This window comes from Maylandia zebra, linkage group LG23 (genome assembly GCF_041146795.1).
Source record: "Maylandia zebra isolate NMK-2024a linkage group LG23, Mzebra_GT3a, whole genome shotgun sequence".
NCBI classification, from domain to species: domain Eukaryota; kingdom Metazoa; phylum Chordata; class Actinopteri; order Cichliformes; family Cichlidae; genus Maylandia; species Maylandia zebra.
Window position 1 is genome coordinate 30664914 of NC_135188.1, and position 25393 is coordinate 30690306.

At 39.7% G+C, this 25393-nt stretch overlaps 1 protein-coding gene across 3 annotated transcripts in view; it reads left to right on the top strand.

The window, feature by feature from the left end:
* The window catches only part of ncam2a (neural cell adhesion molecule 2a), a 457910-nt gene that overhangs the window by 201629 nt on the left and 230888 nt on the right, over window positions 1-25393 (top strand). The gene's annotated exons all lie outside the window — the stretch shown is intronic.

Consider the following 25393-nt stretch of genomic DNA (forward strand, 5'->3'; position numbering starts at 1 on the left):
CTCACAATCCTGGCACTGCCATGGTATCTGTAGTCTGCATTTACCACATGTGTATCTGTTGCAGTGAACACATCGCACAGTGGCATGATTGTTCTTGCAATTGTGTTTGACCTGACACATGGCTCTTTTTCCAGGGCTCGGTGTGGAGGGTTGTGTCAAAGGCAACTGTTCTTTTCTTGCCTTCTTCGCAGCTACATGAGAGTGAGCTAACTCCCTTGCAAGCTCCACCAGGAAGTCCACCCGTCTTTCCTTCGTCCCGGAGCATGCTTGATACAGCACATGTGCATTCAGTGCTGCCATGTCAATCATGTTATAAAACACGGCAACTGGCCAGCGCCGTGTTCCTCTGCGGACAGTGTACTCCCGAACCATCTGGTCCATCACATCCACGCCACACTTTGTTTTGTTGTAAAGGGTGACAGTGTTTGGCTTCCTTTTGGTAGTGTTATCAGTCTGAACCACGCCGTGCATGCTGCTAAGAATATAGACTGTCTTCTTCCGTTTGGCCGCATACGCCGTCAGCGTGGCAGCAGAGGTTGAAAACACCTAAGAAATAAGATAAATTGTTATTTCCATAGCACTTTTACACACAATGAAACACATAAACATAGAACCACAAAAGACCTGCAACATACCTGAGTGGTGAATTCATTGCGATCTGTCTGTCTAGTGGATTGAGGAATTTCCCTGCGAATCTTGTTGACTGTGCCGAGGATGGTGGTTTTCCGTCTAAGAAGTTTTTGCGCAAGTGAAAGCGATGTGAAAAAATTGTCCGTGGTAACATTTCTGCCCTTGTCTAGGAATGGTTCCATCAGCCTCATTACTACATTTTCAGAAAGTCTCTCCCCAGTGGGACGACTGGGGTCCTTGCCAAGATATGGGAAGACATTGCAAATGTACTTGGATTTTAGGTCGCAAGCCACCCAAAACTTGATCCCAAACTTGTCCGGCTTACTTGCAATATACTGCAGGAAACTGCACCGAGTCTTTGATGGGAAAAGCTGTTCATCAACGGTGATATGTAGACCAGGGTTGTAGCACGTGATGCAGTTGGTGACAAATGATCCCCACAAACTGGAAATTGCAGCGAACTTATCAGTCTTTGCTCGATCACTGCGGGTGGACTTGTCATCAAAGCGTAGGTGTTGCATGATTTCTTGGAAGCGGTTTCGTGCCATAGTTCCAATTATCTGTGGGTTTCCCAGGTTTGCTGACCAGCAGTCATTTAGAGATGGAACCCTGGTAACCCCCCGCAAGATGACAATTGCAATAAATGCCATTAGTTCAGGGAGGTCCATGAACCAATGAACATGCTCCGTTTGCTGTGCATGTTGAACAGTCCATTCTTGAATGCTACGAAGCATGTCAAGAGTGATGAAACACAGGAAGCTCCGAAGGCGACTCGTGATATTTCTCCTGGCCTTAGCCGTTGGCTCTCCATCTGCAGCGTACGCTTCTATTGGGGTGAAAGGGAGACAGGTCCCCACCTGTTCTTCACGCCACACTGTGCCATCTTTCGCTGTCTCAGTCCCCAAACAAGCTCTCTTTTTAGGTGCAGAAGCAGTCTCCTCATCTGCAGTGTGAACAAATTCAAATTGTGAGCAATGGGAAGGTCCAGTATCTCCTCCTCTGTATCAGAATAATGTCTGAAATATCTTACTTACAAACTACATCCACTTACTTATTTGAAATGAAATAGGAAATAACATGAAATGCAACTAACCGGAAGACTGATCAGACAGCTCTGAGTCCGAATCCGGCTGAACTTGTAGGTCTTCTCCATCCGAGTCACAAGGGTCGACTTCCCTCAGGATCATTTCCAAGGCCTGCTGAGTGGTGAGTCTTCTCTGCATTTTCTTTCCTTGGAGAGGAGGTCCGTACACCACAGAATTCTTCAGGGCAATGAAGGATTAGGCTAAGTGTAGTGAGATTGTATCATATATATAGGGCTTGGCTTCCTGATCAATGCTCCACTACCAAAAGGAAGCCAAGCCCTGCCACCCTTTACAACAAAACAAGGTGTGATCACATTGATGCCACAATGGACGACTGATCAATGCTCCACTACCAAAAGGAAGCCAAGCCCTGCCACCCTTTACAACAAAACAAGGTGTGATCACATTGATGCCACAATGGACGACTGATCAATGCTCCACTACCAAAAGGAAGCCAAGCCCTGCCACCCTTTACAACAAAACAAGGTGTGATCACATTGATGCCACAATGGACGACTGATCAATGCTCCACTACCAAAAGGAAGCCAAGCCCTGCCACCCTTTACAACAAAACAAGGTGTGATCACATTGATGCCACAATGGACGACTGATCAATGCTCCACTACCAAAAGGAAGCCAAGCCCTGCCACCCTTTACAACAAAACAAGGTGTGATCACATTGATGCCACAATGGACGACTGATCAATGCTCCACTACCAAAAGGAAGCCAAGCCCTGCCACCCTTTACAACAAAACAAGGTGTGATCACATTGATGCCACAATGGACGACTGATCAATGCTCCACTACCAAAAGGAAGCCAAGCCCTGCCACCCTTTACAACAAAACAAGGTGTGATCACATTGATGCCACAATGGACGACTGATCAATGCTCCACTACCAAAAGGAAGCCAAGCCCTGCCACCCTTTACAACAAAACAAGGTGTGATCACATTGATGCCACAATGGACGACTGATCAATGCTCCACTACCAAAAGGAAGCCAAGCCCTGCCACCCTTTACAACAAAACAAGGTGTGATCACATTGATGCCACAATGGACGACTGATCAATGCTCCACTACCAAAAGGAAGCCAAGCCCTGCCACCCTTTACAACAAAACAAGGTGTGATCACATTGATGCCACAATGGACGACTGATCAATGCTCCACTACCAAAAGGAAGCCAAGCCCTGCCACCCTTTACAACAAAACAAGGTGTGATCACATTGATGCCACAATGGACGACTGATCAATGCTCCACTACCAAAAGGAAGCCAAGCCCTGCCACCCTTTACAACAAAACAAGGTGTGATCACAGGGCTTGGCTTCCTTTTGGTAGTGGACAATTGATCAGGAAGCCAAGCCAAGGTAAATGCAGACTACAGATACCATGGCAGTGCCAGGATTGTGAGTGATTGCTGAAAATGTTGAAATGTACTCACTCACTTTTTATAATTATTTGTAAAAATGTGTACAAATGGTTGATTTTTTGTACTGTTTTTATCAATAAATCTCAGCAACAAAGGACATACACCCATGTGTGTTGATTTCTCCCTAAGATGGCAAACTGAAACACTCCAAGTTGGTGACTTTTGGAGATTTGTTTCCCTGGATGATTGAGAATGCATCAAGATGAAACACAAAAGGAAGCTCACCGCTTTTAGCAGCTCCCCCACCCCCTCATCCACACACCCCCACTCCCCTCCCTCCAGAATTCCCAGGTAACAACCCAATTTACATATGAATGACTAGCCAATTTAGCTTCCACTTGCCTGAAGCTAAAGCTTAGCTAAAAGCCTACCAGCCATTTGGCTGGTGGCGGGTTTTAAAGGTAGAAAGGTAGAAGCCTGGGACTGCCAGTGTTTTAAGGTGTCTGGGAAAGGTTCTCAAAACTAGATTATAGATCATAAACGCATGGCACAACATAGAAGAGCCACCTCGGCGGGACAAGACTCGGCTGTCCATCTGCATCTAAAGGATGAAGGTCACTCTTTTGAGGATGCCAATGTTCACATTTTGGACAGAGAAGACAGGAATCCAAATTAGATTATATACAACATAGAAAGCATATCAAATATTTAAACAGTGAATGAACCATTTGGAACTTTATGGCAGCAACATTTTGAAAAAGAAAAAAGCTGTTATAGCATCAAATTTCTCACTATATAGCATCCTCTACTCTATGGACTCCTGTCAATAAGGTAGGAGACTAGGACTTCTGGATATTTGGAAGATGAGTGTGAATGTTGTGTGTGAATGGGTGGATGACTGAATGTAGTGTAAAGTGCTTTGGGTCCTTAGGGACTAAGTAAAGCGCTATATAAATACAGGCCATTTACCATGACCGTTATCCCACTTTTGTCTGATAGAGGTTTTTGTTTTCATGATCATCATTGAATGTTTTCAATTAGTGAAAGGTCTAGACTGCAGACAGGCCAATTCAACACCTGGACTCTTCTGTTAAAAGCAACACTGTTGTAAATGTAACATTATAAATGTATTCATGGAGCATATGTTGAGGAAAATTATTCTGAAATCTTTCCACAATTTGTAGACACAGTTGTTTTGCAGACTGGTGAACCTCTGTCCATCTTTACTTATGAGAAACTCTGTAAGATGCACCTTTTTATACCCAGTCATGTTACAGACCTGTTGCTAGTTAACCTAACTAGCTGTTTCTTTTTCACTTGCATTTTTAACCTCTTGAGACGTGTTGCTGGCATCAAATTTAAAGTGAACTAATATTTTTCATGAAATAATAAAATTTAAAGTAAAAGATTTATTAGGCTATCGCTAGCTAAATGTGTTGTCATCATTGCAAATTTTAGCTAAATAATGACAACAATGTTTGGCAGTTAATATTAGCATTTGTTAGCAATAGCAGTTGCTACCATAATTAGTACTAAATGTCAGGTTAGGAAGGATGTGGACAAACCGTGATATAAAACAAATTAAATTTTAATCTAATGTTTAGACAGTTTAGACCTAAATCACAAAAGTAATTACCAATGATGATGAGAGAAGCACATTTATTTGCAATTCAGTTTTTAGTAGTCCCTTATTGGTCATGATTGTAAACATCATTATGTCTGCACATCATGAAGGTTTCTGCAAATTTCCCAGCAATATATCCATCAGTGACTGACTAACAAACCAGCCACCTTGGTAATGTTCTCATTGGATGAAAGCAATACCCACTGACAGGAACTCAATTTGATATTTGATAAAACTGATTAATAAAGACTCACAAATCCATAAACTTGATTCATATCCTGAAAAAATTCTTGGCATTCCCAGGAACTGTAAGTACTGACAATTTGTCAAAGCTGCTGCATCTCACCAGAGCTCACAGGGTGTCCATTGGCATCCCTGCTGTGACACATTGTTTTGTTTTATTTATAATTAGTGAGACTAATGTGTCAGTCCCAACTTGTCACACATATACAACTGTAACGTGTCAGTGCTTAAGACTAACCAAGAAGCAGGTCAAAGCAAATGTAATAAGAGTATAACAGGGCGTATAAAAGAAAACAAAACACAAAGTTCCCAAAATTTGACAGGAGCTAGAGTCTCTAGGTCTGGCTGGGAAACTATTGGATTCTGAAAGGGGAGTTTACATCCTTTGAAAAGTGACCATTTTTTTCTTGGTCTATTGCCCAGGCCATTGCATCAAAGCATATAAGCCAAAGGACGCCTTGTTTGTCTCTTTGTGAATCCAGTATCTGACAGAATGGCGATATTTGACACAATGAGATGAGAGTGCATTTTTCAGAGAAACTGAAGAAAACCCTTAAAGGGCATGCTTTCCACTCAGACATAAACTCAGAACTTTTAATAACTACAACAGTGTTGATGGTCTGTTAGATTATAATGTATGATCATTATTCCAATGTAAATTAATTATATATCTGGACACACCTATGTACCTTATATAAGACATGTCAGCAGGTCTCCAAGTGATAAAGCCTTCCTAGTGTGTTACATATACAGTTATGTTAAAAGGAAAGTTTTCACTCTATTCAATAGAGTTATGTCATAAGCAGAGATGGGCAGTAATCTGATTACTTTTTTCAAGTAACGAGTAAAGTAAGGGATTACTATTGGAAAAAAAGGTAATTAGATTGCTGTTACTTTCCTGTAAGCACGCTGCATTACTGAGTTACTAAAACCATGATTTTTTTTGTGAGAGTGTCTCATGACTAGGGATGGGTATCGTTTAGGTTTTATCCGATACCGGTGCCAAATCGGTACTTTTGAAACGGTGCCGGTGCTCAAACGGTGCTCAAACCGGTGCTTAATAATGGAGAACACAAAATTGGTCCAAAAACCTCTCATGTTCAGCTGTTTTTTTTGTAAAAAGATAACAATGTTAGCCTTTTCTGCAGCTATGGGGCATATATGGTATCACTCTTGGCTGGAAGCAGTGCTTAAACAATGGAAAAAACACAAACTTTGTCCAAAAACCTCTCATGTTTAGCTGTTTTCCACTTTTTCTTTGGTCATTTTAGCCTTTTTGGCCAGGGTGAAGGGAGTATCTGCCATCAAACAAGAAGACAGCCGCATGTAGCTATGATGATGTTTGCTAGTTCACCTTACATGCATTAATGTAATAACGTGGTTAGCCTACTCAACGTAAATCACACAAGAACAACATTAAGCTACTCACGCAGAGAAGAACGGCTGCTGCTGCCATCAAATACGGCGCATTTCTCGGCTTTTAAAAAAACGCTATGCGTCGCCAGGTGTTTCATGAGATTCGAGGTGTTACCTCCTTTGACAGTATCACAGTATCAGCTTAAAGCACTTGTTGCAGGCTGCTGAGTTTGCATATTTTGCTGTGAAGTACAGCCAGACTTTTAACCGCTTCGCCTTGGACATTTTTAATCTGTAGCTCTGCGCTAACAGAACGTACGTACCTGGCCCCGCCTACTATCCTCGGAAACGTAAAACGATTGGCTAAAAGTGTATCACAGCTCAGGAAAAAAAAAGCACCGAAATAAAGCACCGAAATGTGCGCTGCTTTTCGGTCTGGTTACTACCGTTTATGTCAGAACCGGTGCCATCACCGGTACCCATCCCTACTCATGACAGTGACGTAAGCGAGTGCGACGTTCGTGGCAACAGCTGTGTGCAGATCAACAATGGATAATATAACGAGCATATGACCGTGCAGCATTTAAAGCGTGGAAATACTGACCTTACTTTGAGTTTGATTCTATAAAAAGTGACAAAAACATTAGCGTCCGCTGTTCACTGAAGAAAACATCTTTTTACAGCAAAAAAAAAAACAAAACTAAAATTCCGAGCAAGCACCGAGAGTACGCTGCCACAGAATGGGAAATTCACAGAGAAACTGCCGGATCCTTCCACTGACCGCTGCGGCACACCTGCACCAGGGCAAACCTCCGACTGCCTCACTCCTGATATACAGGTGAAAATAGAGCAGCAGGACCGCTGAGTCTTTGATTTTATTTATTTTCTGCTGTGTTTGACTTGCATCTATTTGAAAGAGTGAGTGTAAACACAAAAAACTATTTTATTTTATATGCTGGACTGTGCAGAAAATAGGTTTAAATATTCAACAAATTTCTTCCAGTCAGAGAATGTTGCATATAATTTAACGTTTGCTTGATGCATAAAGTGAAAAGATTAAAACTAATAAAACCAGTTTTAAAAAGAGACTTTTCCATTTGATTACATTTTAAATGATGGATTATGCATAAAATGTAGAATTGGGTTGAAAGATCTATTGCTTTATTACCTATTCATATTGTAACTAAAGTTACAATAGTAAAGTAACTATGTAACTAATTACTCTTGAAAATAAGTAATCAGTAAAGTAACGGGATTACTTTTGGGGGGAAGTAATCGGTAATTAGTTACTGATTACTTTTTTCAAGTAACTTGACCAACACTAGTCATAAGTACACTCATACTGTTACCATATGAATTAAAAGGCATATGTTGGTCTCGAGCATTCAGCTAGGTGTTAAAACAGTGCTACAAATCTGAACAAACTCCAAGACAGCTGGACCAAACTGGAGACTCTAAAGGCCTCAGTTAGCATGTTAGATGTTAAAGTTCATGACAGAACAGCTGGAAAAAGATTGAATAAGTGCAGCTGGTTTTGGAAGGGTTGCCATGAGAAAGTCTCAGCTCTCTACAGAGTACATGGCAGCATGGCTTACCTGTGAGATCGGAACAATTCCCGGGACTGCTGCAACAATATCATTTGGATACATGAGAGTAGAGATGCTTCATGTATGTGAAAACCACCACAGCATTTCAGCACAAACCATAAGCACAGTGGTGTAGAGGTAATGATTTCGGTTTGTTTTGCAGGCATAAGACCTGGGCACCTTGCACTCACAGATTCAACCACGAACTCCTCAGTATAACAAAGTATTCTAGATATTTGATAGAAGACCATCTGTCCAGCAGCAAAAACTGAAAAAGAAATGAATTAAGTTGTTGCAGCGGCCCAATCAAAGTCCAGATCTCAAACTAAAATGCTTTGGGACCTTAACAGAGCTGTGCATAAATGAATACCCGCAACCCTCAATTAACTAAAGCAGTGATGGAGAGAAGAGATGTTTCTGTTGCAAACAAGTGTGCATTCCTTCACAACAATATATGACAAAGTCATCCCAAAAAATATTATGAATGAATTTATTGATATTAAAAGTGCTGTGCAAGAATTTAAGTCACAGAGTGTGCTTAGTTTTTCACAGCATTGCACAGAATCCTACAAAAACTTTCTTTGTCACATAACTGTAGCAACAGGGAAAGTATCATTATGCAGGATGAGTTTTACAATCAGGCCTGTCAAGAAAAAGAAGGGTAGTTCCAACTGTTTGACTGTTAAGCCTTATTTTTGTGCCCTTCTGCTCTTTTACCCCATACACTACACACACTTTAAATTTAAACAGTCACCTCAAGCTGAAGATCCAGACTCCTCACACAGTGACGAGTAAGCAAACCCACACTCAAAGCAATACGAGCTAAATTGAATATTGATTGTTGGTAATCCATGTGCGCAGGCTCTGTATGAAATAGTGGCAAAGAGAGAGACTGCGCTGTAATCGCTGATCTCCTTCAGCTAATTCACAAAACTCCCCTGAGCAGTTGTGTTTTTGGAGTTCATCATGACTGTAGCGATCGCCTCATGGTCACATTACCAGGCCACTCTGAGAAAGCCAATCACAGCCATCAGTGTATGATGGCAAAATTGTGGTCCAATTTTTATTTTTGGAGAGAATCTATCATATTTACTGCCACATCAAAGAGACGATATTCTATAGCACATGAAGTGGTTTGGGAAATATAGCAGGGAGTAGTTAATGAAGCACATTACAGTGGAGAGATGACATGGATTTCGAGGGCTTGAAATTGGCACCACAGATGCTCATCAAGCAATCAGCACTATTTGGATGTAATTTTATGGTAATCCTTTCATTTTCTGAGCCATTTTGTTCATTTCATGGATTGTAGACACGACTCTGAAGAGACTCTGGGAGAAAATGGCACATGGCACACAATAAACTGAGCTTCTAAATTCAAATGAGAGGAATGCGTCTCTGTTGAAAATTCTACTTCGAGTCGCTTAACAAATAATTGTGTGTAGCATATGAATGAATACACAAGTTTCATTTACTCCAAACGGGAGTGATGGTATTTATGAAGGACGCGGACGCGTGTGAAAGGAAGTGGAATACGGACGTGCAGACAACAGCTCTGAATCCACACATCATGATCCGTTTGGTAATTTAGATTCATTTTGATCATGTTCTGCGACCTTGTAGTTCTGATACATCACAGCTAAAAAAAGAATCAAGAGAATTGCATTTTACCTTTAAAAAGCACTTAACTTTTTTTTAATAGGCCTACGTACAATTTTTAAAAAAAAATCAACTCTAGTTGTTTACTAAAGCCCACATTATCACTGCTAACACTTTTGTGTTAATTTTGAAGAGGCGCCAAGAGCCGCATTAGCTTCATGAGTGGACAAACAACACTCCAATCAGCTCTTGCCAACCATACTTGCTACTGCCAAATCCAAAACCTACCAACACTAGAAGTTACTGTGCACCATCAATCATCCTAATAGTGCATTTGTCATTTTCAGATTGCCCTTGTGGCGTGTTACAACCGAGCCACCTGTTATCTCTGAGCTTGGTGAAAGTTGGGGAATAGTGTGGTTTCAGGAATTCTCAGAAGGAAAGAAGAAAAAACAAAGCAAGTTGACGATATTTCAGAGATAAAGTGTTTGTCATATTAATTGTTAACAACTGTTACTGCTGTGCTGCATATTTATACGAGCCGCTGCCTGCTGGTGTAGACTAATTAATCCCAACCCCTGCTGATGTTAACGTGCAGCAGTCAATTGATTTTAATAAAACAATGCCTGTAACCAAAAGGCTAGGTAAATTCAAGCTAACTTGTGCATTTAATATGTCAAGATATTTGTTACACCGCTGTTGTGGGCGATCCACTTACACATGACTCATTTAGCTGAGATTGCAGCTCAGTTGTTTGATGAGCCTGTAATGTGAGGGATAATCCCTTGTGACCTGTGTAGCTGCTAAAGGAATACCTTGTAAAGTATGAGCGACTGCACCGGCGGTGCATCATATATTGAGCTCTATTAATCGAACTATTCTGAATACGCTGTTGTGCTTGGAATTATTTGTAGCACCAAAGTCAATTTTTATACACCATTTTGCTGCCATAAAAGCAAATTGTATTTGTTCACAGCCAGTAGCGGTCTTCAACAAACACATCATTTACTGGCGTTAGAGTGAAAATCTGCATTGCTGGTTGCTAGAGAAAAAACAAACTAAACCTCCTTTTTTTTCCAAAAAAAAAAAAAAAAAATTACACTGTATGTATGACTTATTGTTAAAGATTGATATCTTTAATAAAAGCAAATGGACTCAAGGCCAATTACTACGGAGAGAGGAGAAGTTGGAAGGCATAATAGATGAATTAAAAGCGTTGGCTTGAGTCTTTTAATGAGAGTGGGAAAGGTAGGAAAATGCAGCCTTAAGACACAAGCGTCATTTATTGTTTGATATCATTTTTGAGGTATTACATTTTGTAGATAGACATTAGCTAAACAGTACTGACATGACAAATTATTTCTAAACACTGTAGTCATTACATTAAAGTTTGATAATGTGGCTACAACTCAATGCTATTGACACTGTGCTCTGTATCTGCCGCTAGACATTGGTGCATATTTTATGTGTAATTGAGAGCACAAATGTATGGGGTAAATATTCAAGGGCACACAGAGAATAAATTAATGTCTTCACCCATAGGCAAATTTGCCTCAACTGTCATAAAATGCCTTTAGCATGAATGCTATTTTTTTTCACAGTATGCAGTGCAAAAGTCCAAGAAGCCAGGGTTTTTTGCTATTTTTCATAGTGGTCTTAAGCAATCCGATTGTTCAGTCTGACGTCACTAGCCGTGTCTGGGTCTAAACTCCGCTGCAGGTCCATATATCAAACTATCACTATGGCGTTACTGAGAGTTGAAAAACTGTCTAAAGTCTTTCATCTTTAATAAAATGATCAGCGTTCTGCTCTACCAGGTGTAACAATTGAGTTTAACATCCAGGCATCCATGAAAACGGAATTTATGACATTTAACGGAGTTAGAAGTTAGCAGGGAGTTGGCTCGCTAGCTTCTATCTAAATACAATATAGCATGTCCTGACTGTGGGGTTTTGGAAACAAATTAAAACGTACAGCTCTGTTATCACTTCCAGCATAAATGAAGACAGAAAACTAAACAGCAGTGACGTTTGTAGGGTTACTGAAGTTTGGCTAGCTGGTATATAATGATGTGCTACGTGACCGCTAGCGACACAGCTATGTTAGCATAATATAAACAAGCTAACTTTTTTTCCACTCGATAAAAGTTAACGTGAGTGTTGTCGGTGGTCAGGAACAAATGTAATCACATGGCAGGATGCTGTAAAAGGACCAAACTTCAGCCAGGAGAACAACTGAGATAATCCATCCACAATACGAGGTTAGTCATTCATATACTATTGCATGGGCTGGGCTGTAGTTACATCCTAAGGTTTTAAAAACTGAGCTTAAATAAATGATTAGTGGTAATAAAAGCTGAGGGAGGTCAACAGGGATCACTGACTGTTTTAGGAGCTTTTTGAGATCAAATAGAAGAAAATACATAACATTAAACATGTTGACAACACAAAAGCCATATTAAACGCAGACTACTTTAGACCCGGAAGTAGGATTCGTCGCGTCATCACTGAACAACTGGATAGTTCTACAGGATTTCTGAAGGCCTTTTAAAGTTTGGACATTGGCTACTCTTTTACTCATTTTGAGTACGTCCTTGTCCCCAAGCATTTCCAAGTACATTTTCTTTCTGCTTATTAACCTACACTGTTAAAAAAAAACATCCTAAAACAACGGTAATATTCTGGCAGCTGGGGTGCCAAAATGCGACCGTAAAATAACAGAAAATAACTGTCCCATAAAAATACGGTCATTTTCAGTAATGAAAATAGAGTTTGTTGCGCTAATTTGACATGGGATTCTGCCTTTTCCAAGTGCTTTTAGACATTAAATTAGGAACATTTTTACGTGATCAAACAATGAAATTACCTATAAACAACAATCATAATACGTAAATGTACAGAAATATACAGTTAACAGTTGGTTTAAATAACAATTGATTGCATGCCCTGGGACAGACTGACAGAGGCGAGGCTGCCATATCGCACCATCGGCCCCTTTGGCCATCACTAGTAGGCGGTAGGTGAAGAGTCTTGACCACGGACACAACGACGGAGAGTGTCCGAGCTGGGGCGCGAACCGGCAATCTTCGGATCACAAGGCGAACTGCCAACTCTTGAGCCACGAACGACCTAACTAGCAACGATAATAATACTTATGTGATGTAACACAAGCTTATAGGGATCATGTTATATACTTTTCCATAGCATTACATTTGAATTCAACAGTTCAATCTTTCAAATAACGGACAAATATTTGTGAAATCATGATACATTTGTGAATTATTTTAATCTAAATATGCATATGTACGGACAGATACATTTAATAATCATGACAATTATGTTGTATTACATTACAGTGATTTAACGTTAATTTACATTCAAAATGTGAAGTCAAAGTCTATTTACATAACTTTAATGATATTCTACAAGAACAGAACATTACTGTCAAATTCACAGTAAAACACCTTCATATTAGGGTTTTTTCCTACGGTCGCAGCCATACCTGCGACCTTGTTGTTGTTAGTTCACATTCATTGGCCAAAGCTTAGCGTCATGTTATTTATATTTATTGCAACTCCTACCTCTACATTTCTTTTTCAAAATATTTAATTAGCACAGCATGTCCGTGCAATGCTTTACATTGTGGCATGCAGAGAAATCTTAACAAGGAAGCTCACAGAGAGAGATTGAGCTTGTTATTTAACTCCAAGCTGGTAGGGGGAGCTCTTCAATAAAACACTTGCCAGTGCTACTATGTGCCTCAAGGTTCAACAACAGTACAACAGAAGTTACTCATGGTACAGCACTCTCTCTACGAAACAACAACTGTCAGTGATGCTGCACCACGACGTAAACACAACATTCAAGATAACAGTTAAAAGTAACGTAACCATAAACAATAAAACAAGAACATCTAAACAGCAGCACATGTCCCAAGGCATGATGGGAGACATTTCTGGACGTATTTTTACGATCTAAATATGCATATGTACAACAAAATATATTTAATTGTGTTTTATTACATTTACAGTGATGGTATGTTATTTTACATTTGACGTGTCAGATCACAGTCTACTTATGTAAATGTAATGATATTCTAGAAAAACAGTACGCAACTGTAAAATACACAGTAAAATAATTTGACGTTACTATTTTTTGGAACAGTGTAATTAACACTGACCTGTTCGTCAATCAAGTATATAAAAGGCACTCAACTCTAAGTTGACATCTGTTTCACACCTACACATAACAGACAATTCTGCAAAAGCATGTTCTGAACAACAAGACTATTTGCTCCTGTTTCTTTAGCTGAATCTGTGAAAATGTGAAAAGACAGGCATAAAATTGTTATTTTGCACCAACAAGATGATTCACAATGAGCTTGGCATATCGCCAAATAGTGTGCAATGTATCCTTAAACAAAAAAAATAGGAAACCGGATAAGAGGACAACAAAGTTAGATTTGGTGAGCCTAATAAGCCATCTACAGCATATAGACACTATTTGAACGTCATGTCACAACAGTGAGTGCCTACAGCCTTGTTTTAGACAGTGGAGGCTCTGTCATGGTTTAGGACTGCATTTCAGACCATTTCCAGAGTTGTTTCAAATGTTGCTACTGTTGTTGTTACTATATTATAGTATATATTTATATATATATATATATATTTTAATGTAGCCTCTTATATGAAATTTAATGTAACAGAACCTTTTTGACACTGAACAGGGCTGTTTCTGAAATCTTTGCCCTTCTGCTGATAGCTGCTGCAACGCACTAAAAATATACAATGTAAAGTATAAATGCAGCACATGCATGCATAATCTTTCTCCTGGGCACTGATCCACATTTGTCAGCCACAGCCTGACTGCAGCAGAAGAAGAGTAAATATTTATATGGCAAATCCATTTGATTTGACTTTACACAGATGTCGAGCTGTTTGTTGGGATTTCTATGAACATTGTATCCTGCACTGTGAATCAGTAATGAGCTGTTTTTGTAATGTTGGTAAAGGTTTAGCATAGTGTGTGCACCACTAATTTAAGCTACGTTAAAGATGTTATTTTCTTGGATTGCTACTGTATGCCCTTTTTATATATATCCATCACTGAGATCCTTTCACTTAAAAATACAACAAACTTCTGCATATTCCTGCTTATTCTTAGATCTTCATTTAAGAAATCAGTCTTTTAAATAAACATTGGCATTGGAACGCTTTAATTAAATGGGAAAGTAGTTTGGGCCTGCTATTCCCTAAGGTCAGCCTAGATCCCAAGACAGAAGAATCATTTACAGCGATGCGACACATTGGGGCATTTTCCCCTCGAGTTTGTTTTCTAACAATGACAACAAACCGCAGCATGACTCCAAAAATAGTTGGTTTTTCAAAGCTGATGTCCATGGGCAATTTTCAGCTTGCTTTTGGAACAAATTGCTGATCTTAAAAAAATGGTTCATATACAAGGACTTTGAAGTACAAAATGGCTCTTATCAACTTTTGCCAGCTGTTTTTAAAGGCGCCTGTTGTTGTGTGTATGCGTATGTTGAATTTAAGGTTTCTCAAAATTGCCTTTCATTCATGCAAATCCCTGCCATTGAGATTCAGCGTGCATCAAAAGTGCATTTACCCAAGAGACAAGCAGATTTATCGCTTAAACAAAGTCAGAAAAGAAACTTGTGAGAGTTTCAGGAGATTTTGTGTTAGCCTTAGCAAGAACTATTTAATTTAAAGGAACTCATGGTTGGTTTCAAGGCTAATGGTTTGCTCAAAGATGAACGTTGCACTTTTCATCTTAAGAGCTTAAGGTAACTAGCAAAACAGTAAGACAAATTACAACATTTTCCCAAGGTTTGCAAAACCAGCCTGTGTGAGAAACCCATTTCAGCTACTGAAAGATAAGTGCAAGTGAGTGTGCTGAGCAAAGAGTCTCATCCTGGTAATAAATGTAAAATGGGTGTTTAAGACAGGATGGTGGAGATATTTCCTGGTTGTTGGATTATTGGCTGCAGTTGGAATGATTCAATTAACACATCCGTGGATGAGATTAAGCTCAGACTCGACCCTACTCCCACCCACACCTTGCTTCTGTAATGTAAACTTCTGCAGCCAGAGGAATTCATTATGGTCAGTCTTAATCCATTTTCAACATCGTGAAACATGAAAGTGGTCTGAGTCAGAAGTTGGCTCGATTTAATTAGACTGGCTCACCAGATCGCTATCGGAGAGCTTTATCAGAGAGACAAGCGTTGAAATCTGTGAGTACAGATTATTCTGAGATGTTGCGATTACACACTACTTAACTCTCCTCAGCTGAAAGAAAAAGTGACATTATTTGAAATTTTTATGGATGACAGGTTGAAGGAGATTCCGATATAGATTTGGAATTACAGTGCTGTGCAGATGTCTAGAGCCAGCTCTCGTTTCTTTTTTGTTTTTGTTTTCAAGGAGCCAAACTTTCTTGTCATTTTTTAACATGGAGGATAAAATAAGTGACTGAGCTGAAAAGCTGTTTACAGTATAAGATGTATCAAGCCCTTGGATTGTTCCATCTACTATCACCAATGCCTTTTCCTAGATGATCTCACTGGGAAGTGCTTCCGCTCCCTTAAGGCCAAAACAGAGAGAATGAGGACAGAGGAGCTTCTTCCCCCAGGCTATTCGGGCCCAGGTGTAGGACTGGACTCTCCCAAACACGTCACTATAAGACTGGACTCTCACACACGTCACCACACGCACCACCACACATTTCCTATAATCCTATAATTCCTATAATTTATAATCCTTATCTTTATAATCTCTTCTGATATTTGCACATTCTTTACTGTAAATTCCTAAATTGATTTGTAAATTTTTGTAGTAAACTGTAAATTGTAAATATTGTAAAACTTTTCTTCTGTCATTTAATGGTCGGGCATTGTACAGCTACAAGCATTTCACCCCCATGTCATACTGTGTATGGTTGTGTGTGTGTGTGACAAATAAAATTTGAATTTGAATTTGAATTTGAAAAGATGGCTGTAGGAAGGGAAATAGGAGAAGAGGCTGAGGTAAAAGAAATTACGTAAGAAGTGGACTCAAAATCAGCGGTACAACAGTGAATGTCTACAGCCATCTGTCGAAGACTGTAGAGGTTCTGTTATGGTTTGAGGGTACATTTCAGGGAGAGGTGTTGGGGAACCTCTCAGAATTAATTTAATTATGAATGTGGGAAAGTATCATCAAATTATAATCCACCATGCAAAACCATCTGGAAGCATTTTTGATCAAGACAATGATCTGAAACGCACCGCCAATGCAATAAAAGCATACCTGGAGAGAAAACACGCAGTGAAACACTATGAGTCATGGATTGGACTCCCCAGTGTCCAGACTTTGACATTATTGTAGATCATGTTGACAGAGAACAGAACAAAAGACAGAAACATCCAAAAAGAGCTTTGAATACCCTTCAAGAAGCCTGGAGAACTATTTCTGAAGACTACTTAAGAAATTACTAGAAAGCTGCCTAAGACAGTTGAGGTTTTGTTGAAGAATAAAAGTTGTCATAGCTAATATTGACTTTCAAGCTCATTAGCCTCCTAAGAACCGAACTCTTTCTTGGCATGCATTTGGAATTTCTCTTTGCCATTTGGGCCGATTGTGACCTGATGAATGTATAAACAAAGAAGTATGTGATTTTTTTTTTTTTTTTACCTGATTTTTGTTTCTGAGAAAAATGAGATCCATATATGAGGACATTCACTTTAAATTTCAATAGAACAGTGACAGTAAAACGTCCTCGTAAGTGGCTATCAGGCCCTTGTAGAGCAAAATTTCGTATTTTGGTCTAGCCAAACCAAAATGTGATGTCCACATATGTGGACGCCAGGTCCTAGGAGGTTAGAATTGTAAAAACTTAGTTTTTTTTCCTGAATTGCTATGTGTGTTAAAAAAACCCCCCCACTATATCTACCGTATTTCCCGGACTATAAAGCGCACCTGAATATTAGCTGCACAAGCTAAAATCAGGGGAAAATCCTGTTTTGTACATACATTAGCCGCACCTGACCAAAAGCCGCAGGTGTTTCAATGTTGACTTATCATATGTAAGAGAATATGCACAAAAGGAATTGTCAGGAAAGAGATGGCTGTATGGAGACACACCCCTTTTATTAATATTTTGAAAAACAAGTTATGGGTACATATAGAGCTGGGCGATATGAGATTTTTTCATATCACGATATGTTTTTTTCATTTCAGGCGATAACGATATCTATCACGATATAAGCCAAATAACTATATTTGTAAGATTTAAATGTGCCGTTGCTCACAAGTAAAATGTGAAATAATCAGCAGCTTGTTTTTATTTAAATATTTATTTCCCATAATAAGTTCAACAGGGTAGATGTACTTAAGGAACATGAGACTTTTTCAGATAAATAAAGGCAAATATTACAAACTACACAAAAGGCAGCCGCTAAAGCGTTTAAGTTTCAAAATAGAACAAACAAAACAGACTACTAAATTGTCAATTCCACTTAGAAACAAAATATTAATTCTAAAAATAAATCTTAGTTTGTTTTACAGAAGAACAGACAAAATTGACTAACTTTTGTCAATATCAAATAAACTGAGAACTAAAAGGAAATTCTCAATCTCTCCTTGTTGTATAGCTTAGCTTTTCAAACAGTTTTAACAGTTACTTTAGTCTGACAAAAGCCGAATGATGAATTAGCGCTTCCAGTCAGAGACTGAGGCTACGTCCACACGTACACGGGTATTTTTGAAAACGGAGATTTTCCGTTTTCGTTTTAAAAAATAATCCCGTCCACACATAAAGGCAGAAATGAAGGAAAACGCTGCTATGAACATGCCAAAGCAGCAGGTGGCGCTAGATTCCTAACCATGCAGAAATGTTGGCCAATCAGAAGTCTAGAAGCCTCGGTGGGAAAAAGTAAACAAAGCTGGGGCATAGAAGCAGAACCGAGTCGTACAGTGGGGCAAAAAAGTATTTAGTCAGCCACCGATTGTGCAAGTTCCCCCACCTAAAATGATGAGAGAGGTCAGTAATTTGCACCAGAGGTACACTTCAACTGTGAGAGACAGAATGTGAAAAAAAAAATCCATGAATCCACATGGTAGGATTTGTAAAGAATTTATTGGTAAATCAGGGTGGAAAATAAGTATTTGGTCAATAACAAAAAATACAACTCAATACTTTGTAACATAACCTTTGTTGGTAATAACAGAGGTCAAACGTTTACTATAGGTCTTTACCAGGTTTGCACACACAGTAGCTGGTATTTTGGCCCATTCCTCCATGCAGATCTTCTCGAGAGCAGTGATGTTTTGGGGCTGTCGCCGAGCAACACGGACTTTCAACTCCCGCCACAGATTTTCTATGGGGTTGAGGTCTGGAGACTGGCTAGGCCACTCCAGGACTTTCAAATGCTTCTTACGGAGCCACTCCTTTGTTGCCCGGGCGGTGTGTTTTGGATCATTGTCATGTTGGAAGACCCAGCCTCGTTTCATCTTCAAAGTTCTCACTGATGGAAGGAGGTTTTGGCTCAAAATCTCACGATACATGGCCCCATTCATTCTGTCCTTAACACGGATCAGTCGTCCTGTCCCCTTGGCAGAAAAACAGCCCCATAGCATGATGTTTCCACCCCCATGCTTCACAGTAGGTATGGTGTTCTTGGGATGCAACTCAGTATTCTTCTTCCTCCAAACACGACGAGTTGAGTTTATACCAAAAAGTTCTACTTTGGTTTCATCTGACCACATGACATTCTCCCAATCCTCTGCTGTATCATCCATGTGCTCTCTGGCAAACTTCAGACGGGCCTGGACATGCACTGGCTTCAGCAGCGGAACACGTCTGGCACTGCGGGATTTGATTCCCTGCCGTTGTAGTGTGTTACTGATGGTGACCTTTGTTACTTTGGTCCCAGCTCTCTGCAGGTCATTCACCAGGTCCCCCCGTGTGGTTCTGGGATCTTTGCTCACCGTTCTCATGATCATTTTGACCCCACGGGATGAGATCTTGCATGGAGCCCCAGATCGAGGGAGATTATCAGTGGTCTTGTATGTCTTCCATTTTCTGATGATTGCTCCCACAGTTGATTTTTTCACACCAAGCTGCTTGCCTATTGTAGATTCACTCTTCCCAGTCTGGTGCAGGTCTACAATACTTTTCCTGGTGTCCTTCGAAAGCTCTTTGGTCTTGGCCATGGCGGAGTTTGGAGTCTGACTGTTTGAGGCTGTGGACAGGTGTCTTTTATACAGATGATGAGTTCAAACAGGTGCCATTCATACAGGTAACGAGTGGGGGACAGAAAAGCTTCTTACAGAAGACGTTACAGTTCTGTGAGAGCCAGAGATTTTCCTTGTTTGAGGTGACCAAATACTTATTTTCCACCCTAATTTACGAATAAATTCTTTACAAATCCTACCATGTGAATTCATGGATTTTTTTTTCACATTCTGTCTGTCACAGTTGAAGTTTACCTCTGGTGCAAATTACTGACCTCTGTCATCATTTTAAGTGGGGGAACTTGCACAATCGGTGGCTGACTAAATACTTTTTTGCCCCACTGTATGTGTGGAGGGACAGTAACTGTGTGTATATGTAAGCATTTAAACAATGCAGAGAGTAGAATTAACAGTAACAGTATTGTAGAAATTCATTTCACCGAAACAATAACGTGGCGCAGTTTATTGTATTTCCAGACTTGCTTTCGGCACAATTTACAGTGCACGCTACTCTGTTTTTTGTCAGACTTGAAATAGCCGAAATACCTTCACACTACTGAACTTCTATGGCTCTTCCGTTCGACAATCTCTCCGGCGTTGGAACCATCATCTGTTTTCTCTTCGGTCACGCTCGGTTGATTTTTCTAGTCGGCACACTCATTTCCTCCATTACGCGCTGGCTGCTTCCCAAACAAACACACGTGCGGCTTGGCACTTGTGCTGTACGTAACAAGTCACGCGACGTGACGCTGCGGCTGTGATTGGTTCGGCTCTGCGCTACTTAATTTGGATTGGCTGACCTTTTTTTTTTTTTCAAGAGGACAAGAGCGGCGAAGTCTATCGCGATAGTTTAATTTCTCTATCGAGTAAAAGTTATATCGCGATACATATCGTTATCGTTCTATCGCCCAGCTCTAGGTACATATTTGCATAACTTTTTAGGTATATGTATAAGTAGCGGTAATTACAAGTACGAAACATGTACTGTGCTTCATAAATGAGTAACAAATGTAGTACATAACAATAACCTACAGCACACCAGAAAAATAGATTCAGACTACCTTTTAGGCTCAGGTGCAGTGACACGGCTTTAACAAGAAGAAAATTCAGTCATTCACCACCATCTTCCAGCGCACTAAAACCACCAAAGTCCTCTTCTCCAGTGTCGGATACGAACAGGCTCAGGATGGTTACGTCATCCACTCTCAGCTTCTTTCATTCGTTGTCACTTACAAAACCAAAGAAATCCTCGTTGTCAGTGTCAGAGTCGAACACCCTCTGAAGGGCCGTGGCAGTGTCCTCCTCTCCATCATGCAGCAGTCCAGCCCTTCGAAATCCGTTGGTGATCATGGATGTTTTCACACTTTTCCACGCTGTCAGATTCCACCGGTGGAGTTGAGCATAACTTGCTTTTCGCAAGTTTATCGCCACTCGTCATCCACGACTCCCGCTGAACGCGTAGCGTTAATTTGAAGTTTGTTTTTCGCGCTACTTGTACAGCACTATGTTGCCTGGCGGATGGACACGTGACCAACATACCACTCTTGAACCCCGATACTGTGTGTCTGATCACATGCCCTTCCGCCAGGCAACGTAGTGCCGTACAACAGCGGAACAAACAAAACAAATCGTCTTACGATATGACAAACATCATGGACAATCCATAGAAAAGCCGCACCTGACTAAAAGCCACAGGGTTCAAAGCTTGTGCAAAAAGTAGCGGCTTATAGCCCGACAATTACAGTAGTTCCTATTTTCCTAGAGAAAAAAATGAGGGGTTGCTCAAGACGTTTCCACAGTATTGTAGATACAGGACTGTGTTGTAGGTGCAATGATTGCTACAGTGAATGTTCAGTTTAGATGAGAGTAAGAGTTAGCAATAAAGAATTTTACCATATAAAAAAGTCAAAACCTAGGCAGAAACCACTTAATATGGAATGCTTAAGCAGTTTTATCCTTTCAGCGTGGGGTTTTAGCATTATGCTTTTTCTGTTTCATTCCAATTCTCATTGCATCTTTTCTGCACATACCCATCCAAATTCTGATTGAGTTTAGGACTGGTTTTGTTTTGGGGGGGGCTTTCGTCTTATTCTTATTTATTTGATAGATATTCAGACAAGTGTATTGTGTATAGCTTATATATGACTGAATGAATAACGTCTGCATGAGCTTAGGGTGAGCACTGCAAAGGCTTCAGCAGAGGCTGAATTGGTGCAGCATGCAAATCAAGAATGTTATTTGGTCTCTGAAAAGTAATGCAATATACATCTCTCAAAGGTTATTCATATCTATTAGGTCACATTTTGTCATGACACCAGTTGAGCCCTATTCCATAACCACCACTTTAAAATTGATCTAAAAAACCTAAATCTCCATCTTTTGATTTGACTCAGGGAATAAAATTCCTCTGAAAGGTTTCTATAACATTCACACTTTTATCAAAATTACATCTGCTGTAAGAGTATGAATAAATGTTTAAATATTGAGATAAGCACTGGGCTGGGAGAGAATAATTTTCACCCTCTGTGAAGCAAATGCTGAAATGAGAAAGGTTTCATGCTCCTACTGACAATGCTAACATGCTAATGTCTGTCAAGTGTAATGTTGGTCATTTGGCATGCTAATATTGCTAATTAGCAAACATTTAATAACTGACTGATATATTAATGAGGCTGATATATCAGATAATATTAGCTATTTGTTGATATATCGGTATTTGCATTTTTACAGCCAATAAAGGAAAACGATAAAAGTAAAGAAGAAAGAGTAGAAACACCCTTCAGGCATGTCACAAGTGCTGATGTTGCATAGTTTGTCCATCAGAGGGCACTCTGCAACTTACATGCTGGCAAAACGTGTTTTAAAATGCCACAAAATAACAACCAGCTGATCTCCAAGCACAACCAGTAAATGCAGGAGAGATGTCTCTTGGCTGTGCTATGTCTCGTTTAAATGCCACATTATGCCACCAGAAGAAGTGGGTGGGGAAAAGGAGGTCTGGATTTCCCTGTATAGAGTGCTGCCCCCATGACCCAGACTCAGATAAGTGTGAGAAAAAAATTGATAGATTGATAAATGGATGGATGTTGAAGAAATTGCATTACTTTACATTAAGGTGGCATTAAATAAAAAGCCTGGGAATCTCTACATTTATTATAATTCATCCTAAAAGGGATTACTGTCAATTCTCATTCTCATCAAAAATCTATCCAGTAATTCTCTGGACATTTTCACTCAGAAACACTGATGCTAAACTCAAGCTGGTGCTAAAGGAAAAGAAAAAACCTCTATTATGTGGAAACCATGACAAGCAAATCAACAATGCCTTTTTTAGAGGCTTGCCAGTGACAACAAAGATCCATGCATGCAACTGCATGTTATGTTGCAACTGTTATTTTTAGCTACAATGTAAAAGAGGTGTTCATTACAGGCTCCTTCTCCAGCATGTGTGGCCATCTAGCTAAGGTGTTTTTATTTTCACTTTGAGTTTTTCTCAAAGGCTTGAGAGGCTTCTATTTTTTTATGAGGCTTCGATTTTTCTGTGCAATGATGTGATGTGACGAATAGGACTGTCAGATATATAAAAATATGCTAAATTAATTTATCACGGGATGATAAAGGGATGTGGCTGTGCTTGTGTTCGCACTTGTGCGAATGCTGTAGGTGGCAAGAACATTCTTTCACTGCGTTTCATCAGTCTGAGTTGTCACAAAGCAGCTGAAAATGCTCATTTGGCTCACTTTCAGAGGGTGAAACTCATTTAGTTTACCCTAAAGATTGGCTGATATGTTGACAGATTAATGAAACAGAAGTAAGTGAGGGAGCATCGGTTGGTGTTTAGGCTTGAAGCTGCAATTGAAATGGCACAGAATCTTAAGATTCCAGTGTGACTGTCCTTTGTCCACCAACGTCTCTATTCTCAACCGTATTGATCACCTGGTCAGAGGGTTTTGAAATCATACTCACGAGGACCAGTGAGCATTCAAGAGCGCTGAGATGATTATCACTTATATTGGCTTGGCACTTCCACTGGACAGCTGAGGTAATTAACAGGAGAGAGGTAGGAACATCGATAGCTGACTGCCTCTATTAATGCATTACCTAAGATGTTATTACTATGCCGAAAAGGGATGTTAGTCTTTGCCATGCTGCACATATTTTACTCAATGATGTTGTTCACCTGCAGTTGTAGTCATTTTCTTTTTCAGCTAGTATTCCAGTTGCACACAATTTAAGCCTGGTTGCAAATTTTCTTATCTACGTTATTAAATTAAGTTTGCTAATGGCCATGTCATCAGAGGTTTACCTTACTTTATTTTGAATAAAGATTTCCTAACATCATTTTTAGCAATTTATTTATTTTCATCTATTTATTATTTATTTTTATTTATTTATTTATTTTCAGCAGGGACGATTTATCCCATATGTGGAAAAATCTTTTGGTACAAGAGTTGTTAAATAATAATGATGATAATGATAATGATAATAATATCTGAGAGATGATTCTCTGCCATATATTGTATTGCAAGGATAGCAGCATGTGGTACCAACGATTTCCTGTATCTATCCTTGTGGCAGTGGAGCTGAATACTTTTGTGAAGGGGAAGTGCTCCGTTGACGTCCAGTAAGTGCTGCAAAGGATGGTCAGGATTATCCATAATGGGTAATTATGATGGCTTCACAAGTGTCCAGTTTACACCTAATTAAAGAGACAGACTTCCTGATCAAGTTTCTTCAGTCTGTTGGTGTGTCACCAGCTACTGATCCTGCCCTCCCAGCAGACCACAGCAAATTACATTGCACTCACTACAACTGAGCGATAGAAAATCTATATAATTTTGCTGTACACATTGAAGGATCTCAGCCTCCTTAGTAAGCAGAGACTCCTCATCCCCTTCTTATATACAGCCTCTTTGTTGGTCTTCCAGTTGAGCCTGCTGTTGCTGTGGCTGTTGATCACCATCTCTTCGGTCTTACTCACATTCAAGGGCATATGATTTCTCCTGTACCACTCCACTGCTACTGCTCATCACTAATACAGCCAACCACTGCTGACTACAAATTGAATATAAGATGCACAAGGTGAACAGGAATGGAGACAGCACAGTCGCCTGGGAGAGACTGTATTGCACGTCACTAAATCAAAACGACCACTGCCCAGTCTCACATACTGTGGCATGTTTGTCAGTTATCAAATGAGGTGGTGGACGTGTTTACTGACAATACCTGTAGCATCTTTGCAGAAGCAGCTACACTGAAAAAAATATGTTGTTGGATTTACTTAATTCAATGGTGGACATTTGTTGCACACAGATGTTTTGCTTTGGCAGCAACTTAAACAATTGAGTTAAATTAACACAATTTATTCATGTTCAATAAACCTGTGCAATTTGTGTTGATAAAATGTGACTTAAACATGTTTTGATGAAGTAATTTGAGCTCTTGAAATATTTTAATCCTTCACAATTTTCTCACTTTATCCCAACACCATTCAATAACTTTTACCCAATACTACTTGGTCACTTAAATGCTACATGTTATCTTCAAATTACATTTTGCTATTATATTCTAGCATCAAATACACAATTTTCAAATGGAGGCCTTATAACAGATTGTATTGTTCTCTTCCAAGATGGTTGCTGGCATCCACCAGTAACCTTTCAAAACAAA